Raw genomic sequence first — 23,133 nt, 5'->3', positions numbered from 1 at the left:
AACTCACACAACATGTCTTTGTTTTACACACTGATGACAATGTCTAGACCACAAATGGACCAGTTCGAGGAGCAGAGCCTCCTAACAGGCATGTAGTGTTGAGAGGATGCCTCCTCCGTCCGGCGGAGGGGTTCATTCTAGTTCCACAGCAAATGTGTGCAGTGATGTGTATTGTGGGTTTGAACTTGTCACCTGTGCATTGTGACGTAGTCCATGTGTGCATTGTAGTTCTAAACATATCACCCGTGCATTGTGATGTGGTCTTCACTGTCGTTCTAAACATATCACCTGTGCATTGTGATGTAGTCCATGTGTGCATTTTAGTTCTGAACATATCACCTGTGCATTGTGACGTAGTCCATGTGTGCATTGTAGTTCTAAACATATCACCTGTGCACTGTGATGTGGTCTCTACTGTCGTTCTAAACATATCACCTGTGCATTGTGATGTAGTCCATGTGTGCACTGTAGTTCTAAACATATCACCTGTGCATTGTGATGTAGTCCATGTGTGCATTGTAGTTCTAAACATATCACCTGTGCATTGTGATGTAGTCCATGTGTGCATTATAGTTCTAAACATATCACCTGTGCATTGTGATGTAGTCCATGTGTGCACTGTAGTTCTAAACATATCACCTGTGCATTGTGATGTAGTCCATGTGTGCATTATAGTTCTAAACATATCACCTGTGCACTGTGATGTGGTCTTCACGGTCGTTCTAAACATATCACCTGTGCATTGTGATATAGTCCATGTGTGCATTGTAGTTCTAAACATATCACCTGTGCATTTCGATGTAGTCCATGTGTGCATTGTAGTTCTAAACATATCCCCTGTGCATTGTGATGTAGTCCATGTGTGCATTAAAGTTCTAAACATATCACCTGTGCACTGTAATGTGGTCTTCACGGTCGTTCTAAACATATCACCTGTGGATTGAGATGTGGTCTTCACTGTAGTTCTAAACATATCACCTGTGGATTGTGATGTTGTCTTTTTGTCGTTCAAAACATATCATCTGTGCTGCTGGATATTGCTGGGCATAAAGAGAAGGTTGACTATTAAGAAAGTTGAAGTCATCCCTTTTTTCCTCTAGTCTTGTGTTTTGTCACCTGTCACTCTGGATGTTTATGCAAACTCAAGATGTGTGCACACTTGGTTAGACATTGTCACGTGACAACATCCTGTTGCTTATGGTGGAGTGTAATTTAAAAAAAACCTTTCATAAATTAATAATTATATTAGATATTGATTCATAAACACATGGTTATGATTTAATCGGAATCGTACAATGGAATCTTATGATCACTGAAGGAGTGTTGTTCTTATTATCACTGATGTCATTTACAAAGTTCTTGACTTAAAGGGGCGGTCGGGTAGCCTAGTGGTTAAAGCGTTCGCTCGTCACGCCGAAGACCCGGGTTCGATTCCCGACATGGGTACAATGTGTGAAGCCCATTTCTGGTGTCCCCCGCCGTGATATTGCTGGAATATTGCTAAAAGCGGCGCAAAATCATACTCACTCACTCTTGACTAAATGTCCCTTGCCGTGCGTGGAGCTGTGCTGGTGGTAACTCCCCGCAGCGCCGCAATCTGTCGGCATTTGCTAATCTCGCCACTCGACGTATCAGACAGATTTTCCCTAACGCCACCGATAATAATATTTGTCTGACATTATCTCATGATTAAATCATAATCCCCGGTTGCGTGTTATGACTGCATGTGACCCGGTCTCGTGGACTTCGAGGAGAAACAGGCCGGAAATGACGTTATTCTATTGATAGACCAGGTCTATTTCTCAATACATTTGATAGGCTGTTAGGAAAATACCATGGTTCCTCATTTTGTAACACAATGCCCTTGATCGAAGGTCTATATCGCATGTTCATTGTGGTCAGTTAACTCATCACTTTGGATTGGTTGTGGCGCCAATAGAGTTTGCTTGACGTTTCACAGGCGGAATGGAACAAAAGTTGGCAAAACCATTTGTTGATCAGGCAGAGGCCTGTTACACAGTGGTACACGGAATTCAGAATTTTAGACGCATGGTAGGCAGTAGTTTACTCATTCTGGTAAAGTTTCAAGAGGCTCAAGCCAATTGTGTACCGGTAATTGTATTTGCAATTTACGTACCGAATTTTGGCAAAATGGGTCGACAGGGTCGTCGAGTGGTTAAAGCGTCAGGCCAAAAGCTGGGCCCGAAAGCCCATATTCTGGTGTCCCGAGCACCTGCGGGTATAGAGTATTGTCACTGGCATTTGACCGCCTCCGGGGTCTAGTGGATAGAGCGTCTAACCTGAGAGGGAAGGTCAGGGGTTCGATCCCCGGCCTGGTCATACCAAAAGACGTTAAAAGATGGCGCTCGGCATTAAGGGGCTAAATAGGACTTGTCGGCTCGGAGTCAGTATACTGTGTCTGAGTGGGGTAATCCTGTGGTATGGTATCTCAGTGGGCTGGCACGATAAAACCGGCATTTGTCCGAACTAGTACAAGCAGGCAGACACACACACAACACACACACACACACACACACACACACAACACACACAACACACACACACACACACACACACACACACACACACACACACACGTGTGCATGTACGTCGCGATATTAGGGCAATAGTCTTGAAGGCGACGTTAAACCCCACTTAACATCACCTCATTGACATGGCCATATCACTAGAAGCGGCATAAAGCCATGTCCTTTCAGTGAAACGTTCAGTTGTCTGGTCATACATTCTGAAACGATCTTGACCGCCGAATAATGGCAGCCCAATGGTTAAACCGTTCACCAGTCCCGCCGAAGACCGGCTTCGATCTTCCACATGGCTAACCACAACATCCAACATCATGTAATACAGATAGGTTCTGTTGAGATGAGAATGATTAAATTGTTACCCCTTACATGGGTTATCTGTGGTGAGGTTTCATAACTGTTTGATTTTTGTTGTTGTTGTTTAACGCCGCAGTCAGCAATGTTACAGCTATAATACGGCGATATGTCAATAATCGAGTCTGGACCAGACAACCCAATAACTGATATCATGAGCATTGATCCACGCAGTTAGGAAAAGATGACATTCATCAACCAGGTCAGAGAGCCTGATCACCCGATCCCGATAAAACCTTTTTTTTAACCCGCATCTGCACGGGTCTGAGGTTTCATGAACGAGAAGGTATGTCTTGACTTTCCAGTTCCACATACTCACCTCTCACATGATATATTTCAGAAGAAACATACCTGTACATGTAGGGAAGGGTGTAATAAAACTGCCAGCAAGGACGTTGGTTTCGGCTTGTAAGACGAAAATGTGAACTTTAAGGGAGGGGTAGACTTACATCTAGTCTCTGAAATTAACATATCGTACAGAAAAAAACCAGTTCAATTATCTTAAAAAAAATAGGAGCCCCTGAGACTCTTCGTTTTCAGCCTGGTACTGCAGTAATCTATCCTTCCCAAACGATATAGACTTGCATTGGCTGTACTTGATATATTTGTATCAGGGTCTGTAAGACGGACTAAGGGACGAGGTAGATTTGGAGTTCGTGGCTGAAATAACTTGCCAAAAACGCTCTAAACATTGGCATTCTATGTATATTACGATTTTGTTTTATTGGAAATTGACCGTGGATTGACACATTAAGGGATGAGTGGGTTTATGTTTTACGCCGCATTCCAACATGTCAACTTTTCCTTTTGTTACGCATTGTTGCAATCATGATTACAACATCCAAGGCCTCGGCAAAGCTTTTGAAAAGTTTTATGGTAAACATGTGGAGGACACTTCCAAACGAGACGCAACAGTGACAAAACGGATGCCCAACGCACTTTCCTCATTTGACGTGCGTCATGAGGCCCCGTGTTTTAGTCAGGTCAACAATTGACTTGGTTTAATTTTGCATTATTGTGACGAGAGCCACCGTTTGGGCAGGATAACCTCACCTTTCTGCGAACTTCTGGTATTTGATAGTGATGCATAAACACATGCGCATGATAAAATCAGAATCTGATGGACTGACTGATATTAGTCAAGATTTTTGTCACCTGTCTTTATATGAACGTGATTTCAGTTAGAATTATGGAGTTATACTTCGGTTGGCCTAACGAGCCTATTCATAGTCCAATCAAAATATAGATCATATATATAAAGAGAGAGAGAGAGAAATTAGAGAGAGATTATATATATACACGCACACATATATATGTGGACAAGCGCCGCAATTTTGTTTGATGCAAGTGATATGAGAGGTGGAATCTGATTGGTCGATAGGAGGGACATATACTCAACAACAAAAGTTCCCGTGACACCAATATTTTAGTGTATTTTTCAAACAAGTATAGTTTGGTTAGTCTGTATGGAATCAAGTCACAAAAACGCCACTGCTACAGAAAAGCATGCATTCCATGCAAAAATTAACTTTTATGCAAGCCCCATGCATTTCGCTACCCAAGAATGGGTATAAAAACATGTGCAATCACGGGATTCCATATGCATTGTTTAGCATCGTGCTGACAACAACCACTCAGAAAAAACAACAAAATTACGCAATTATTCAACATTACGAAATGCCACGCCTGTCCGAAAATGAGCGTCTGCGAGCCATTGGTATGCTTGAAGCAGGATCGAGTCAACGTGATGTTGCAAGACAATTTAATGTCCACAGAAACACCATTTGGTGTTTATGGCAACGTTGGCAACAGACGGATGCAGTCAGAGACCATACTCGGAGTGGCAGGCCACGCGTAACCAATAATCGACAAGACAACTGGTTTCGAACAACACACCTACGAAATCAATTCCAGCCAGCAACAGTGACTGCAAGAAGCATCCCTGGCCTTCGACGAAAATCTTCACAAACCGCACGTCGCCGCCTCAGATGTGCAAGGATCGTCGCCAGACGTCACATTTTGACAGGAAACCACCGTCAAGCACGTCTACAGTGGTGCAGACAGCGTCTACGCTGGACGGCCATGCAGTAAGTTCTAATCACTGACGAGTCTCGTTTTCACCTCAGCCACAGCGATGGACGGATTCGAGTGTACCGACGTCCAGGTGAACGTTACGTCAATCATTGTGTCATGGAAGAAGATCGGTTCGGGGGCGGCAGCGTTATGGTATGGGGTAGGATTACAGAGGACCCGTTTGATAGTGGTAGAGGGAAATCTGAATGGACAGCTCTACCGCGACGAGATCATCCGCCCTGTTGTTCTACCGTTTTAGCGTCGTCATGGCCCAGGCCATGACAACATGACAACGCCCGGCCTCATATTGCTCGACTTGTTCAGGTTCTATTCAACAAAACAACGTGAATGTCATCCCCTGGCCGGTTTGCTCCCCTGATCTCCCACCAATCGAGCACATGTGGGATGAGATGGATCGGCGCCTTCGACGTCAACCACGTGTTCCACAGACACTCCAGGAACTTCGAAACATGCTCCAGCAGATATGGACTGATATCCCACAGGACTTTGTGCGGCGCCTGGTCCATTCCATGAGACGAAGATGTGTTGCTTTTATCGCAACCAGAGGTGGACACACACGCTATTGATTTGTAAATTGACATTGTGGCATGTTCATGTTTTTTTTAATGAAATCACGCATTTTCTGAAGTCAGTATGGCAAATTAAATCATTTGAACACTTACAGGAGTCTTTTATCTGTTACAAACCGATATTGTTTCAGATTTTGTAAAAAAAAACATAACTTTACATTGAATCTTATTCAATGTCACAGGATTTTTTGTTGTTCAGTATAGATTGGACATTACACGAAATAGCCACTGGTGACGCTCCGATCGAGCCCAGAAATTCCAGCCTGGACTTCCAGCCTGGGAACTGGACTTTTACAGTCGGTTAACTCCCTTGCCTCGGGAAGATGATAAATCGTTCGAGAGTACAGAGCCTTGTACATTGAGAGGCAAAACGATTAGGGGATGCGTCAGAGCGGATTCATTCTGCTCATGTTCCTATTCTTCGGTCAACTAGTTACTCTGTTGTAACTTTGTCCTGGTTTATGTTTCATTTCTTCATAAACATAAACATATTGAGATATCTTGGAGACATTTTTTAAAAGTTGAGAAATAGTGTCGTTCTTAACGTTAACATTTTACATTTCACAAAACTGTAATATGTACTGTTATGATGATGGAATTAGAACTATATAGCTCTTATATGTGTATATAGCATCAGTTGCGGAGTGAGTTGGGTTTAACGCCCTTTTAACATTATTCCAGTCATATCACGGCGTGTCAGCTTCATGTGGGAGGAAAGCCCGAAGTGATGCAGGTCTCAGACGTTTACCACTTCCGTGAAACCCACGAGCACGGGTATGGTGCTGACAAACCTAGAAACATAATCGGGGCGAACCGGGATTCGAACCAACAATCATAGGTTTCTGGCGTGCCCAAGGGACGCAACTCTGCACAGCGAATCGCGGCGCCTTAGACGACTGGGCCACCCGTGCCCCCCGCATCAGTCGCGGCAACAGAAATCTGCATGGTATATATAACGGACACGTGTCTCAAAAGCCTACTGGTTCTTCGTGTCTGGGTCTTGTACGCTAATTGAGCATCATATTGTTTGGAACCGGCCAATAATTGCGTCGTACCAGTAAGTTTATCCTCCTTTTGGCTGCCCCGTGGCTGCGCAATCTCCATGAAGGATAAGTACTAAAGCTGATTAAGGATTAATTGGATTTATCAGCTTTGGTGAAGTAGTGTCAGAGTGTAATCAAGTTTAATACAGGATGAGGCAAAAGCGTTCAATATTTGATATGGTTTGTCAGCAAGGTGCCCTTGGTTGTTTCATCTGTGAAGGGTGCAGTGAAGCATATGTGCATATGCATGGTTGACGTAATTCAGACACCATTGTTAACGTAATTCAGACACATTTGTTGACATTATTCAGACACAAGTGTTGACGTACTTCAGACACTACTGTTGACGTAATTCAGAAAGCATTTATGTCGTATTTCAGACGCCATTGTTGACGTAATTCAGACACTATTGGTGACGTTATGCAGACACAACCGTTGACGTAAACGTCTAAGACCTGCATCACTTCGGGCTTTCCTCCCACATGAACCTGACACGCCGTGATATATTTGGAATACTGTTAAAAGCGGCGTTAAATCCAACTCTCTCACTGAAATTGAATAACTGGTACGCTTAAGTTTGTTATTATAATCAGGGGAATAAAACATATAGGTAAGACCACAATTATCAAAGATCATTTTCGAGGACTATTTTTTCTATATTAACATCTAGTTTCCAGTCATTACAGTCCCGTTACTTTAAATTAATTAGTTAATCTAATAAATCCAAATTAATTCACTAACAACTTTCACCATTAATGTATTGTTCTAAATCATTTAGGTTTTCAGCAAATAAGAGTGGTGACATACTTTCTCCTTGTCTAACGCCAGCTAAGCAATGAATTCGGACATGTTACCATTAACCATTACACATGATTTAATGTTATTGTACACACTTGTAAATGTTGTCATAGATCATATATTTTGCCTTTAACGCTGTTATGCATTTTGGTCCAAAGCCCCACTCTCTTTATTTTGTCGAACACCTCAAAAAACCAAACGCACAATATGAATATGGTTTCTCTGACTTTCCCTTTTGAGATAGGAATAAAGAATAAACTGATTATCTATTTTAGAGAATCTTTTTTCGAAATCCATCCTGTTTATAAGAAATCATATGATATTCTTCCATAAATACAGTAAGGCTATTATTTATTATTCTTGTAAAAGGAGGGTCGCGTTTCCCGGGAATGGGGCAATCGCTTTGCGTTATATGTGGATTGGGCAGTTGATTCAATTACGCACAACACACGTGATACGAGGAGTGATAACGTGCCTTGCCTCAATTGCCACATCCTCGTTTAAATATGTATAAAATACTACCCCTCCAATAAATCAGGTGCTTTGAAATGCTTTACAGCGCTTTTGAATAATCTATATCTAACATGCGGGATTCTTGAAATCAATGGGTATTGTATTTAGTGATCAAATTTATGTAACTCTAATAATTTTCGTAATGAATACCCGAGCTCATGTGTTCAATCGTTGAGCTGCTCATTTGTGGCGATGTAATCAATCAATGTTGGCACGCTAATCTGCTGTCACTTCGGTTGTGCTCGAATGTTCATGTAAGTGCCAAGGTACTGCCGGTTACTTACTTTATGGTACTTCATGGGCATTTCTCTATGACAAGCTGGGCATTGCTGGGAGCACAATCAGAGGTAACTGTGTTCGTTTATAATACTTTACATTTTTCCTTCATGTAGAGATGGATGGATTGGGTGGATGAGTGCACGCGTCCTTTTCTAAAGATTGATGCATCAGATGGACGAGTGCATGTGTGTCCCTTAATGTACAGGCGGATGGATTGTATAAATGACTGAACATGTGTCTCTTTATGTATAGATGGATGGATTGTATAAATGAGTGAATGTGTGTCTCTTTATGTATAGATGAGTGAATGTGTGTCTCTTTATGTATAGATGAACGGATTGTATAAATGAGTGAATGTGTGTCTCTTTATGTATAAATGGATGGATTGTATAAATGAGTGAATGTGTGTCTCTTTATGTATAGATGAGTGAATGTGTGTCTCTTTATGTATAGATGGATGGATTGTATAAATGAGTGAATGTGTGTCTCTTTATGTATAGATGAGTGAATGTGTGTCCCTTTATGTATAGATGAACGGATTGTATAAATGAGTGAACGTGTGTCTCTTTATGTATAGATGGATGGATTGTATAAATGAGTGAATGTGTGTCTCTTTATGTATAGATGAACGGATTGTATAAATGAGTGAACGTGTGTCCCTTTATGTATAGATGGATGGATTGTATAAATGAGTGAATGTGTGTCTCTTTATGTATAGATGGATGGATTGTATAAATGAGTGAACGTGTGTCTCTTTATGTATAGATGGATGGATTGTATAAATGAGTGAACGTGTGTCTCTTTATGTATAGATGAACGGATTGTATAAATGAGTGAACGTGTGTCCCTTTATGTATAGATGAACGGATTGTATAAATGAGTGAATGTGTGTCTCTTTATGTATAGATGAACGGATTGTATAAATGAGTGAACGTGTGTCTCTTTATGTATAGATGAACGGATTGTATAAATGAGTGAACGTGTGTCTCTTTATGTATAGATGGATGGATTGTATAAATGAGTGAATGTGTGTCTCTTTATGTATAGATGGATGGATTGTATAAATGAGTGAACGTGTGTCTCTTTATGTATAGATGGATGGATTGTATAAATGAGTGAATGTGTGTCTCTTTATGTATAGATGGATGGATTGTATAAATGAGTGAACGTGTGTCTCTTTATGTATAGATGAACGGATTGTATAAATGAGTGAACGTGTGTCTCTTTATGTATAGATGAACGGATTGTATAAATGAGTGAACGTGTGTCTCTTTATGTATAGATGGATGGATTGTATAAATGAGTGAATGTGTGTCTCTTTATGTATAGATGAGTGAATGTGTGTCTCTTTATGTATAGATGGATGGATTGTATAAATGAGTGAATGTGTGTCTCTTTATGTATAGATGAGTGAATGTGTGTCCCTTTATGTATAGATGAACGGATTGTATAAATGAGTGAACGTGTGTCTCTTTATGTATAGATGGATGGATTGTATAAATGAGTGAATGTGTGTCTCTTTATGTATAGATGAACGGATTGTATAAATGAGTGAACGTGTGTCCCTTTATGTATAGATGGATGGATTGTATAAATGAGTGAATGTGTGTCTCTTTATGTATAGATGGATGGATTGTATAAATGAGTGAACGTGTGTCTCTTTATGTATAGATGGATGGATTGTATAAATGAGTGAACGTGTGTCTCTTTATGTATAGATGAACGGATTGTATAAATGAGTGAACGTGTGTCCCTTTATGTATAGTTGAACGGATTGTATAAATGAGTGAATGTGTGTCTCTTTATGTATAGATGAACGGATTGTATAAATGAGTGAACGTGTGTCTCTTTATGTATAGATGAACGGATTGTATAAATGAGTGAACGTGTGTCTCTTTATGTATAGATGGATGGATTGTATAAATGAGTGAATGTGTGTCTCTTTATGTATAGATGGATGGATTGTATAAATGAGTGAACGTGTGTCTCTTTATGTATAGATGGATGGATTGTATAAATGAGTGAATGTGTGTCTCTTTATGTATAGATGGATGGATTGTATAAATGAGTGAACGTGTGTCTCTTTATGTATAGATGAACGGATTGTATAAATGAGTGAACGTGTGTCTCTTTATGTATAGATGAACGGATTGTATAAATGAGTGAACGTGTGTCTCTTTATGTATAGATGGATGGATTGTATAAATGAGTGAATGTGTGTCTCTTTATGTATAGATGGATGGATTGTATAAATGAGTGAACGTGTGTCTCTTTATGTATAGATGGATGGATTGTATAAATGAGTGAACGTGTGTCTCTTTATGTATAGATGAACGGATTGTATAAATGAGTGAACGTGTGTCCCTTTATGTATAGATGAACGGATTGTATAAATGAGTGAATGTGTGTCTCTTTATGTATAGATGAACGGATTGTATAAATGAGTGAACGTGTGTCTCTTTATGTATAGATGAACGGATTGTATAAATGAGTGAACGTGTGTCTCTTTATGTATAGATGGATGGATTGTATAAATGAGTGAACGTGTGTCTCTTTATGTATAGATGGATGGATTGTATAAATGAGTGAACGTATGTCTCTTTATGTATAGATGGATGGATTGTATAAATGAGTGAACGTGTGTCTCTTTATGTATAGATGAACGGATTGTATAAATGAGTGAACGTGTGTCTCTTTATGTATAGATGGATGGATTGTATAAATGAGTGAATGTGTGTCTCTTTATGTATAGATGGATGGATTGTATAAATGAGTGAACGTATGTCTCTTTATGTATAGATGGATGGATTGTATAAATGAGTGAATGTGTGTCTCTTTATGTATAGATGGATGGATTGTATAAATGAGTGAACGTATGTCTCTTTATGTAAAGATGGATGGATTGTATAAATGAGTGAACGTGTGTCTCTTTATGTATAGATGAACGGATTGTATAAATGAGTGAACGTGTGTCTCTTTATGTATAGATGGATGGATTGTATAAATGAGTGAATGTGTGTCTCTTTATGTATAGATGAACGGATTGTATAAATGAGTGAACGTGTGTTTCTTTATGTATAGATGGATGGATTGTATAAATGAGTGAACGTGTGTCTCTTTATGTATAGATGAACGGATTGTATAAATGAGTGAACGTGTGTCTCTTTATGTATAGATGGACGGATTGTATAAATGAGTGAATGTGTGTCTCTTTATGTATAGATGAACGGATTGTATAAATGAGTGAACGTGTGTCCCTTTATGTATAGATGGATGGATTGTATAAATGAGTGAACGTGTGTCTCTTTATGTATAGATGGATGGATTGTATAAATGAGTGAACGTGTGTCTCTTTATGTATAGATGGATGGATTGTATAAATGAGTGAACGTGTGTCCCTTTATGTATAGATGGATGGATTGTATAAATGAGTGAACGTGTGTCTCTTTATGTATAGATGGATGGATTGTATAAATGAGTGAACGTGTGTCTCTTTATGTATAGATGGATGGATTGTATAAATGAGTGAACGTGTGTCCCTTTATGTATAGATGAACGGATTGTATAAATGAGTGAACGTGTGTCTCTTTATGTATAGATGGATGGATTGTATAAATGAGTGAACGTGTGTCCCTTTATGTATAGATGGATGGATTGTATAAATGAGTGAACGTGTGTCTCTTTATGTATAGATGGATGGATTGTATAAATGAGTGAACGTGTGTCTCTTTATGTATAGATGGATGGATTGTATAAATGAGTGAACGTGTGTCCCTTTATGTATAGATGGATGGATTGTATAAATGAGTGAACGTGTGTCTCTTTATGTATAGATGGATGGATTGTATAAATGAGTGAACGTGTGTCCCTTTATGTATAGATGAACGGATTGTATAAATGAGTGAACGTGTGTCTCTTTATGTATAGATGGATGGATTGTATAAATGAGTGAACGTGTGTCCCTTTATGTATAGATGGATGGATTGTATAAATGAGTGAACGTGTGTCTCTTTATGTATAGATGGATGGATTGTATAAATGAGTGAACGTGTGTCCCTTTATGTATAGATGAACGGATTGTATAAATGAGTGAACGTGTGTCTCTTTATGTATAGATGGATGGATTGTATAAATGAGTGAACGTGTGTCCCTTTATGTATAGATGAACGGATTGTATAAATGAGTGAACGTGTGTCTCTTTATGTATAGATGGATGGATTGTATAAATGAGCGAACGTGTGTCCCTTTATGTATAGATGAACGGATTGTATAAATGAGTGAACGTGTGTCTCTTTATGTATAGATGGATGGATTGTATAAATGAGTGAACGTGTGTCTCTTTATGTATAGATGGATGGATTGTATAAATGAGTGAACGTGTGTCCCTTTATGTATAGATGAACGGATTGTATAAATGAGTGAACGTGTGTCTCTTTATGTATAGATGGATGGATTGTATAAATGAGTGAACGTATGTCTCTTTATGTATAGATGGATGGATTGTATAAATGAGTGAACATGTGTTCCTTTATGTATAGATGGACGGATTGTATAAATGAGTGAACGTGTGTCTCCTTATGTATAGATGGATGGATTGTATAAATGAGTGAACATGTGTTCCTTTATGTATAGATGGACGGATTGTATAAATGAGTGAACGTATGTCTCTTTATGTATAGATGGATGGATTGTATAAATGAGTGAACATGTGTTCCTTTATGTATAGATGGACGGATTGTATAAATGACTGAACGTGTGTCTCCTTATGTATAGATAAACGGATTGTATAGATGAGTGAACATGTGTTCCTTTATGTATAGATGGATGGACTGAATAAATAAGTGAACGTGTGTCCATTTATTCATGGATGGATTGTATAAAAGAGTGTTGTGTGTCCATTTATGTATAGATGAACGGATTGTGTAAATGCGTGAACGTGTGTCCATTTATGTATAGATGGATGGATTGTATAAACGAGTGAACGTGCTTTCATTTATGTATAGATGGATTGATTATATAAATTAGTGTTTATGTGTCCATTTCTGTATCGATTGTATAAATGACTGAACGTGTGTCCATTTATGTATAGATGGATGATATAAATGAGTGTTTGTGTGTCCATATATTTATAGATGGATGGGTTGTATAAATGAGTGAACGTGTGTCCATTTATGTATAGATGGATTGTATAAATGAATGAACGAATGAGGCTTGAATATAGGTTGTAATGTTTGTTTCGTTATTATTATTTATGAGCATAATACATGTATTTCCATTTTATCCATATGTTCATTTGAGTGTTTGTAGAGGATATTTTGGATGTATAGAGAGCTAGTGAAGAGTAATTAGGAGAGAAGTAGGACAAACAAGAAATTTGATTACAGGAAACACGCTACGGAAGAACTATATAGGCTAGTTAAGTGTGTGTTCTAGAGTTCTGTCTATACGTGCACACGTGGTTTATGTCCCCGTCAGTCTTTATGGGATATAATTACGGTAATCACACTCCCATCGCAGTGTCTAATTGGGAAACTGGAAGATCCGAGGTATGAGTACCTTGATCGTTTTCTTAGAACTTCACAGAATGTTAGTCTGAGTATCGATTGATAAGATGTGCTTCCAATTGGTAAACGTTTACTTAAGACACTTCACAACTAATTGCATAATAATAATCATTCTTTTCACTCAGAACTTAATTGATACAGGGAGTTGTGCAGTTGATGTTATAGCTTTCTGCAATACACTCGTTAAGGTTTCGTTGGACTCAGATCCAAATTGTATAGCTTGGGGTTCTTTGAGGTACGCGGATTGGTTATCGTTGATACATGTATAATACCATGAATGGTTTGCTGGAAATTGCAGGGGATGGAAAGGATGGTTATCGAGATAGACGTAGTCAGTGATAAATGGAATTATTAACCTGTAGACAAGCAGTGTATAAAAGATGACATATTTTCCTTTTCTTAATATCGATGTAAGCGCGGATGGAAGGCGAGCACCGGCAGGGAAGGAACACAGATAATGAAGTTAGTCACGTTACAAGGCGAACGAATATCGTCCATGTTTATCATTGCATTCTGTTTTCGGTGCCAGTTTTTTCATATCAAGTAATGTGACTCATTCTGTCTGTCGGAGGCGGGGCGCTAGGGTATATTCTTTTGGTAAAAAAACACTATTTTGTTCCCTTGAAATACTTGAAAAAATGCTTTTGCATCAGGTTTGAAAAAGTTTTTATCACCGAATGTCCTAAACAATCTAGTGTGGTTCCTTCTTTGAATGTCCTGAAACAGTGAAAGGAAACAAAATTCCAAGCACTCCACATGTACGTACGCATACACGCAGAATAATATTTATCATATAATGGGTAGGTTTCTCTCGAGGATAAAGTCAACGGATAAAAACGATATCCGTTGGGGTCATATGCGGATAGAGATGCAAATATCAAAGGTCAAGTAGGGACTACTTTCAGTGTATATAAACAAACATGGCGTCGCCCTTGTCATTCGGCGATCGAGTCAGAATTAACCATCGGGAATCTGGAGAAACTACAGGGATACTTGCTATCATTATCAAAAGAACAGTCTAATATACTGAAAACCAGTGTCTAACTGTGACGTAGCTGAGGCATTCTATAAGTTTTGGCACCTTTGGAGATATAAATTTCGAAACAATTTTGCGAGGGCACTAGGCCTAGCAAAGCGGGATCAGTAGCTTCATCTGTGCTTGTAGACCTCTGCGGCTTGAAACCTTTTCCACAAATTAAAATAGTTGGATTATGTTGAAATATGTTTAAAGTGTTACCTTGTTTCATTTTGTCGCTGTGTGTACATCTGACTGCACTTCTTAACGTTATGACAAGACAGGCCGACTGTCAACAACGTCTGAACGTGGACGTGGCGTCTCATAGACTAGGGTTAGAGTAGCTTCCCTTTGACAAAGGGCAGTTACTCTAGCGGACAGACCGATGGATTGCCGCGAAAGGCACGTAAAAACAATTGTTGTTTTGCGTATATGTTGCTTCGCCACTGTATAAGAAACAGATTTCAGTTGAAACTATATCGGCTACTGCCACTGTACGACTGACACATCACTTACCCTGTGACGGAATAAATATTAATGCGCGCATTCCCGGAAAACTCGTAATGTTTCGGTAATGTTTGTGAGAGAGGGAAAAGCGATTTTCAAGTGCAGAATTAAAGAATGGCATTATATATTATAGATGGGTTGTATACGGCTCGCCTAATACAATGTTTATTCCTAATGCAGGATATTTAAATTACCATCCCCAAACACACTCGCGTGATAACCTCTATATGTCACTTTATATCAAATGCATTAGTCCCACTTGCCACAGCCATTTGATATACGGGTTGCTGGGATTTTCTTTAAAAAAATAAATCATTTCAAATAAAAGGATATCTGGTTTTGCAGCTGGAGCTGAAAAAATCTAATCTCGATACAAATTCAGATAAAAAACAAACAAAATAAATCCTAATAGGTCGATGCCCTCGTAACACTTCCCGCCCCAAGCCCCCAAGACACAGTTCGAAAGTCGCGTTGTGTAAATGTATTATTGTTCTTGCTAAGCAAACATACCTAAAGGGCTCCACAGGAACCTACTGGCCACTTCGCGACATGGTGGCGTGCAAATAGAAGCTGAAATAGGATATTTGTTTATTCAGCAATATCTAAGAGACCGAAGTCCACAATGAAATCAAGTAGTAAATCCTATGCACGCTGCACACTTTGTGTCATGGTTACTGCGGTCATGTGACCGACTGTATGTCTCCGTTACACGAGTGGCGAGAGAGGTAGCGATGCGCTAAAATGAAGTTGTCTGAGATTGGAGTCCAGTTTACATCATCCGATAGAGTAGCATAAGTCTCTCTTTCAGGGACCGTTGGGCCTGACTGTCGAAAATACGAAAACATTGGTGATTGGATGCCCGCACTCATGTGTGTTTTGCCTGTCGTGGTGCTCCATATCATACAATCTTCCTAATCTGGCTCGCTCATCGATTAATGATATAAACCATCTGTTTGTAATAAAGATGCCCTTAACTATTCTGTCGAGGTAAAACTCTGATACAATGGTGATTAGTTGTCAGTGTTGATGTTGACTATGTGTATAATCATATCTACTTTGTCACATAACCCCGGTAACCTGTGAAGATCCGGACCAGAACTGTCTTCAGCATCCCATGCTGTCGTAAGAGGCGAATAAGGGGAGCGGGTGGTCAGGTTCGCTGACTTGGTTAAGGCATGTCATCGTATCCCAATTGCGTTGATCGATGTTTCTGGCCAAGAATCGATTACTCGTATTTCCAGCCCTCCGTCATATAGCAGGATAATGCGGCGTTACGCAACAAACATTAATTCAAACAATAAACAAACAAACATTACCCTTGTTATGAGGTTTCACCCCAGTTACCCCTGCCCTCGACTGCCACCTAAACACCATCGATTCCCCACACATTTCAAGCATAAATCACGAGGCTATTTTTTGGCGATCCTGCTGTGATACTGCTGCAGTTGCAATACTAACGATGGTGCAAAACCTAAAACAAACTGAAGCCTTTAATGTTAAAGTAGTGCAGACTTGCCTCCCTTTGTCGACCAGGATCTGCTGATTGTTGGTTCGTTTATATTCTGATCCTCCATTTATCAACACCATACCCGTCATCAAAAGGACCTACATGTAGATCACTTTGGACTTTCATCCCACTGACTGATACGCCGTAATATAACTACAAACCTTCGATTTGTCGCACTCCGTGAAATGAGATTGTATAGGAACGATGTTCAAATCACACGGTGAAAATAGGCCATTAGGTTGCATAAAAACAGAACACCATGAGTCAGCACTTTTCAGGGGATTGATTTGGAATTAGTTAATCAATAGCCCTTCCATACCCACCACAGTCAATATTGAAGCACATATAGACGAACAAAGCAGGGCATTTATGTTATAGATCTGTGTATTTAGCCCTCTGGTTAATTATTTCTATATAAGGGGTTGTGAAACAGTTCCAGAGGGCGTTGATGGGTATAGACTCTTTGGACTTTGAACGTTGCACAGGATTTTTCGATTTTTATACTTTGGTAATTTGGAATGGTTATGGAAAGCAGGTGAGAAATAAACTAGTTTATGAAAGTGATCATGATATAGTAAGAATTATTGTAACTAAACATTGTCATTATTTCACTATCTATTGTTGACTGCCTCATGACAAATGGTGGATTGAGACATTTTGGGCATAGCAACAGTGGTGGGGAGACTGTATTTTTGTATGAAGGAGAAGTAACCAGTGTTTATTGCTGTGTGGTGTCAGGCAAAATATTTCTTATGCAAACTATGTGAGTGGCGGGTGCTAGCGACAGGGCAGGACATGCTTGCCCTTTTCGCGAACACCTGGTGTCATCACTGATGTTCACTTAGCAGGGGGCACGGGTGGCCCAGTCGTCTAAGGCGCCGCGATTCGCTGTGCAGAGTTGGGTCCCTTGGGCACGCCAGAAATCTATGATTGTGGGTTCGAATCCCGGTTCGCCCCGATTATGTTTCTAGGTTTGTCAGCACCATACCCGTGCTCGTGGGTTTCACCGAAGTGGTAAACGTCTGAGACCTGCATCACTTCGGGCTTTCCTCCCACATTAAGCTGACACGCCGCGATATGACTGGAATACTGTTAAAAGCGGCGTTAAACCCAACTCACTCACTCACTCACACTCACTTAGCAATTCATATACTTTTCTCCGCTTTTTTGCCTTTTACACCCAATGGAATTTGTTTGTTGGGTAATCGCGACTGGTTAATCTCTGGCGTTCACGTTACATACTGTACACTGCTGGACAATCTGCAAAGGCGGATGTAGATGAGTCGTCATTATCAAACAAATTATGTTGGTGCTGGTTACCATATTTACGGTATAAATAATTCAACTGTCTGTATCACTATTCGCAACGATACCGTTCTAACAGGATATATGGTAATCAGGGAATGTTTGGCTGCGTGTTTTCTGCATGTAAGCGTACATGTGGAAGTCCAAGTGTGTTGGTTTGGGCGCGGACGTTGGCTTGTGTCAAGTGTGTTGGTTTGGGCGCGGACGTTGGCTTGTGTCAAGTGTGTTGGTTTGGGCGCGGACGTTGGCTTGTGTCAAGTTTGTTGGTTTGGGCGCGGACGTTGGCTTGTGTCAAGTGTGTTGGTTTGGGCGCGGACGTTGGCTTGTGTCAAGTGTGTTGGTTTGGTTGTGGACGTTGGCTTGTGTCAAGTTTGTTGGTTTGGGCGCGGACGTTGGCTTGTGTCAAGTGTGTTGGTTTGGGCGCGGACGTTGGCTTGTGTCAAGTGTGTTGGTTTGGTTGTGAACGTTGGCTTGTGTCAAGTTTATTGGTTTGGGCGCGGACGTTGGCTTGTGTCAAGTGTGTTGGTTTAGGCGCGGACGTTGGCTTGTGTCAAGTTGGTTGGTTTGTTCGTGGACGTTGGCTTGTGTCAAGTTTGTTGGTTTGGGCGCGGACGTTGGCTTGTGTCAAGTTGGTTGGTTTGTTCGTGGACGTTGGCTTGTGTCAAGTTTGTTGGTTTGGGCGCGGACGTTGGCTTGTGTCAAGTTGGTTGGTTTGTTCGTGGACGTTGGCTTGTGTTAAGTGTGTTGGTTTGGGCGCGGACGTTGGCTTGTGTCAAGTGTGTTGGTTTGGTTGTGGACGTTGGCTTGTGTCAAGTTTGTTGGTTTGGGCGCGGACGTTGGCTTGTGTCAAGTGTGTTGGTTTAGGCGCGGACGTTGGCTTGTGTCAAGTTGGTTGGTTTGTTCGTGGACGTTGGCTTGTGTCAAGTTGGTCGGTTTGGGCGTGGACGTTGGTTAGTGTGGGATGGTGTTTCTGGTTGATGTTTTGGTTCAACTTGTGTTTTGTTGTGTGCTGGGGTGTCACTGGAAAATTCATATTTTACTACGCACTTTGTTCACACATCCAAGTGACAGAAGCTGGGACCAGGTGGCACGTTTAGAGTGAGTCCCACCCCACCTCTTAAACATCAAAAGATCCGTTTGTAAAGGGTTGATGGAGTAGGGACAGGTACGTTCATTTGTAACTTGAAACATCGAGGTTCCAATTGCCGCGCCATGCGTGAAGCCTGTCCTAAGAGTAAACCGAGGGGGAAATGGCTGCATGTTTGCCAGAAATAAACTTCTGCTCCCTCGAGGAACTGATTTTCATTTTATTTCTGATGTCCTTTGTTGTTTCGTGAAAATCGTTGTAAAAGTATTTAGAAGCTAATTGCTTTGAAATTAGTCTATCACTTTATTATTAATAGGTTACGCTATTAGGGCATTTGGATAATGGTGACAAGTCAAGAATTACGTGTTCTTAAATGGTATAGATCATTCTTAACAGTAATAGTTGAAAGAATTAGATTAGTAGGTAAGAAAAGTAATTACACATTTTGACACATTACACAACTCAGTGTACTGGTTCAACCTAATAAGGAACAACAATCTTAAGTGAGTTTACAGTTCGACTGCAGTTGATTCAATTTGAACAGATTTTCTTGTAGCGTACATAAAGGCAACTGGGTGTAATCAGATCAAAGGACTACATTATCATTACATTGTAATTGTGCATGAGTAGTGAGTGAATTTGGTTTTAAGCCGTTTTTAGATTCTGAATTGAGTTATGTACGAACCGATTTCTGGGTTAGACATTGCTTTTCAATTTGGAAAGGACCTTGTAACATAATACGAAAATGTTGAAGTACAACTGTGATTAATCTTATACACGATGTGATACAATCGTTATGGTGATGGATACAGCTGAGGAGATTGAGTAGGGTAAGGTTGCATGAGGTTGTGATTAACATTGAAAACAGAAAACATTGGACTTGTAGGGATTGATTGGAAGCCAGTTAGGTGAAGTAATATAAGCGACGAGGTCATAGTAGGCTGGATGAATATAACAATAACCGTGTTCTCTGTTGATGGCTGTTTGTATTCTTTTGATGATGATGGCTACTAGAAGTTTTCTTATCTTGTTGTGTGTTTGGTAACTTGAGATCATCTCGATGTTTTAACCAATGGATGCTATGGACGGATGTATGGCGTTTTTTAGTTCACAGTGGTAATGTTAATGAGGACCTAAGAAGAGCCAAAAGTCATCATCAAGAAGAGATTGTCTTTATAAATTCCACACAGAGAACTTTGATATTATCAATTGGAAATGAAATAACGATTTCGTTCTCTCATAAAAAAAATAATAATAATAAAGTCAAAACCACAAATACTTATGCTGTACCCGTCCTTTCGTATTCTTTTTGTGTTGTTGATTGGACGAAACAAGAGTGAGTGAGTGAGTGAGTTGGGTTTAACGCCACTTTTAACAGTATTCCAGTTATATCACGACGTGGTCGCTTAATGTGGGTGGAAAGCCCTAAGTGATGCAGGTCTCAGACGTTTACCACTTCGGTGAAACCCACGAGCACGGGTTTGGTGCTGACAAACATAGAAACATAATCGGGGACGAAACAAGAAATTCGGGGTATTGACACCCTCACACGAAGAATCATGTTAGAAAATAGATCCCACAACCTTCGCTGTTCCCTCAATCGCTTATATTACCTATTATAATGGAAGGGCGTGGCTTGATTAAAGGTTCTTTAAGATAGATTTGAATTGTAAACTTTTGCACACATTTATTTGTCTGATGATCCTCTTATGAAGTAACAAGGCATTCCTCAGATTTCTTAAACGAGCCAAGGATCAATGTCAATATTGATTTTGTTGATGGTTCTGTACTTCTGGACACTACAGATATGAATGTCAACCAAGCGAAATACCATATCATATCGGCCCAGACCACTGCAACCGATTTAATGTGCAGTGTGTTGAGAAGAAAGCAACCATGCAGAGTCCTTCCTCTGGATGAAGTCGGCTGGCCTGAAAAGTGAAACAGAAGGTTTTTCTGTTTGCTGAGGACCAATCACATCCCACTTTATTACCGGCTTCGGCATGATTGTGGTTTTGATCAAGAGGTCCATCCATAGTACGACCCAGTTAAAATGTAGATTGCGTCATGGAAAATGAATACAAAATTCTATCCAGGCCAACAAACCTGATCTTGTCCTTTTTGATAAATGCAGTGAAATCATTTATATCATTGAATATTCTGTCCCTTTTTACATTAATATGATTAACAAGATTCAGGAAAATCATGCCACACTTGCATTCCAAGTACCAAATTGTCGGACTCCTCATTGTTCTCGATGCCTTAAGAGTGGTACCTCCCAATCTGACATTGGGAGAATACCTGGGTTTACTGCCCTTCTGACAATCTGAGTAATGCAGAAGGCTTCAGTGTTGGGGAGTCTTCACATTCTCCGAAAAGTTCTCGATGGATTCGACGAGTGAGAAGTACCATTCGCTGAAAGGGCCCTGAGCTGATGATGAGCCTAACCAGCCTTACTGTGCTTCACCCAAACCCTCTTGGCTGCATTTTTTATTTTAATCTGTACATACTACTACTACTACTACTACTACTACTACTACTACTACTACTACTACTACTACTACTACTACTACTACTAGTAGTAGTAGTAGTAATAAAAATAATAATGTATAATCTTAAACGAACCACGTTTTTGTTTCTTAGACAACGTACATGAATAAAAAGTAAGATAATAGCATAGGAGTGCAAAATCAATACTGTTCAACAGATGCGATAATGTATGAGTATGGACGCCTTGAAGGCAAATCTAAAGACCTTTAACACACCAACAATAACACCATCCGATATCACCCCAAGGGTATCTTTATTTAAACACGAGACGTTCGGCAAATTGACCATCACGTGAGCAGATGAACTTTAGGTACAGAAAGTATTGACAGGAAGCCATATCGTCTAGCTCTTACACACGTTAGCTTATATATATATATATCTTTAATGTCGATGCAGCCTCCTTAAATTATACGTTAGTTTTCCATATGTATTAGCGTGTTATCGGATATCCTCGGGTTTTTTTAAGATCGCGTGCCGTGGAATCGTCTCGACCGTAACCTGCAGGTACAAGGCTCCGAAAAATAGACTTATGCAAATAATATTGAAACTACTTTTATCTTGCTGACTAGAGCAAGTGAGTGAGTGAGGACTGTATTTGCGCAGCTTTGAGCTTTTCCCAGCACTGCCACTTTGGGGAAACCTGATAGTCGAATCTGAGCCTTCGATGCGCGTGTGATGGCCAGATTTAATAGCTGAGTTATAAACCTCCCCTAAAGGTAACATAACTCGATCAAAGGCCCATGTTTATTATTATCGTTGCGCATTATCCATCATCTAAACTTGGGGTAGCTGTATCTGTAAGTCTTTACTATAAATGATCTATTCCTTCATGAGCAATGGCGGTGGTGGTGTAGCCTAGTGGTTAAAGTGTTCGCTCGTCACGCCGAGGACCCGGATTCGATTCCCCACATGGGAAAATGTGTGAAGCCCATTTTTGTGTCCCCCGCCGTGAAATTGCTGGCATATTGCTAAAAGCAGCGTAAAACACTACTCACTCACACATGCGCAGTGATACTGTATATGCTGTAAGTATTAAAGTTGTATGTAACATTTCTATATTTGGGGAAAACACGATATCGCAAAAAATAAATGTAGATCACCTGTAAATGTAATTTCATATCACTTCGGTTTAATGACGTGATGCAGAAAATGGAGACGTTTTTGTAACTCAGGTAGTAAATCGTTTGCGAACCTTGGCATTTCCTGAAGGTATGATTAAATAATGTTCTTTGCTTAAATGTTTCTTGTCCCCTGGTCGAGGAAAGAACGTTTGACATTTTGCCTGTGCCACACGTGTGTTTTGTAACCCGAGGTGGCGGATGTCGAGGTTATTTGAAGGTGGGCGTATTGACAGGATTACAATCAGAAGGGTCACTGACAGTGATCATAATGTCATAGTGACTGG

General features: G+C 40.1%; 1 long non-coding RNA gene across 4 annotated transcripts in view; it reads left to right on the top strand.

Annotated features, from left to right (window-relative positions):
• Positions 1-23,133, top strand: part of LOC124139483 — an 86,398-nt gene that overhangs the window by 54,343 nt on the left and 8,922 nt on the right. The gene's annotated exons all lie outside the window — the stretch shown is intronic.

This window comes from Haliotis rufescens, unplaced genomic scaffold, assembly GCF_023055435.1.
Source record: "Haliotis rufescens isolate VD_foot unplaced genomic scaffold, xgHalRufe1.0.p SCAF_1, whole genome shotgun sequence".
NCBI lineage: Eukaryota > Metazoa > Mollusca > Gastropoda > Lepetellida > Haliotidae > Haliotis > Haliotis rufescens.
This window is presented reverse-complemented; position numbering and strand designations above follow the sequence as displayed.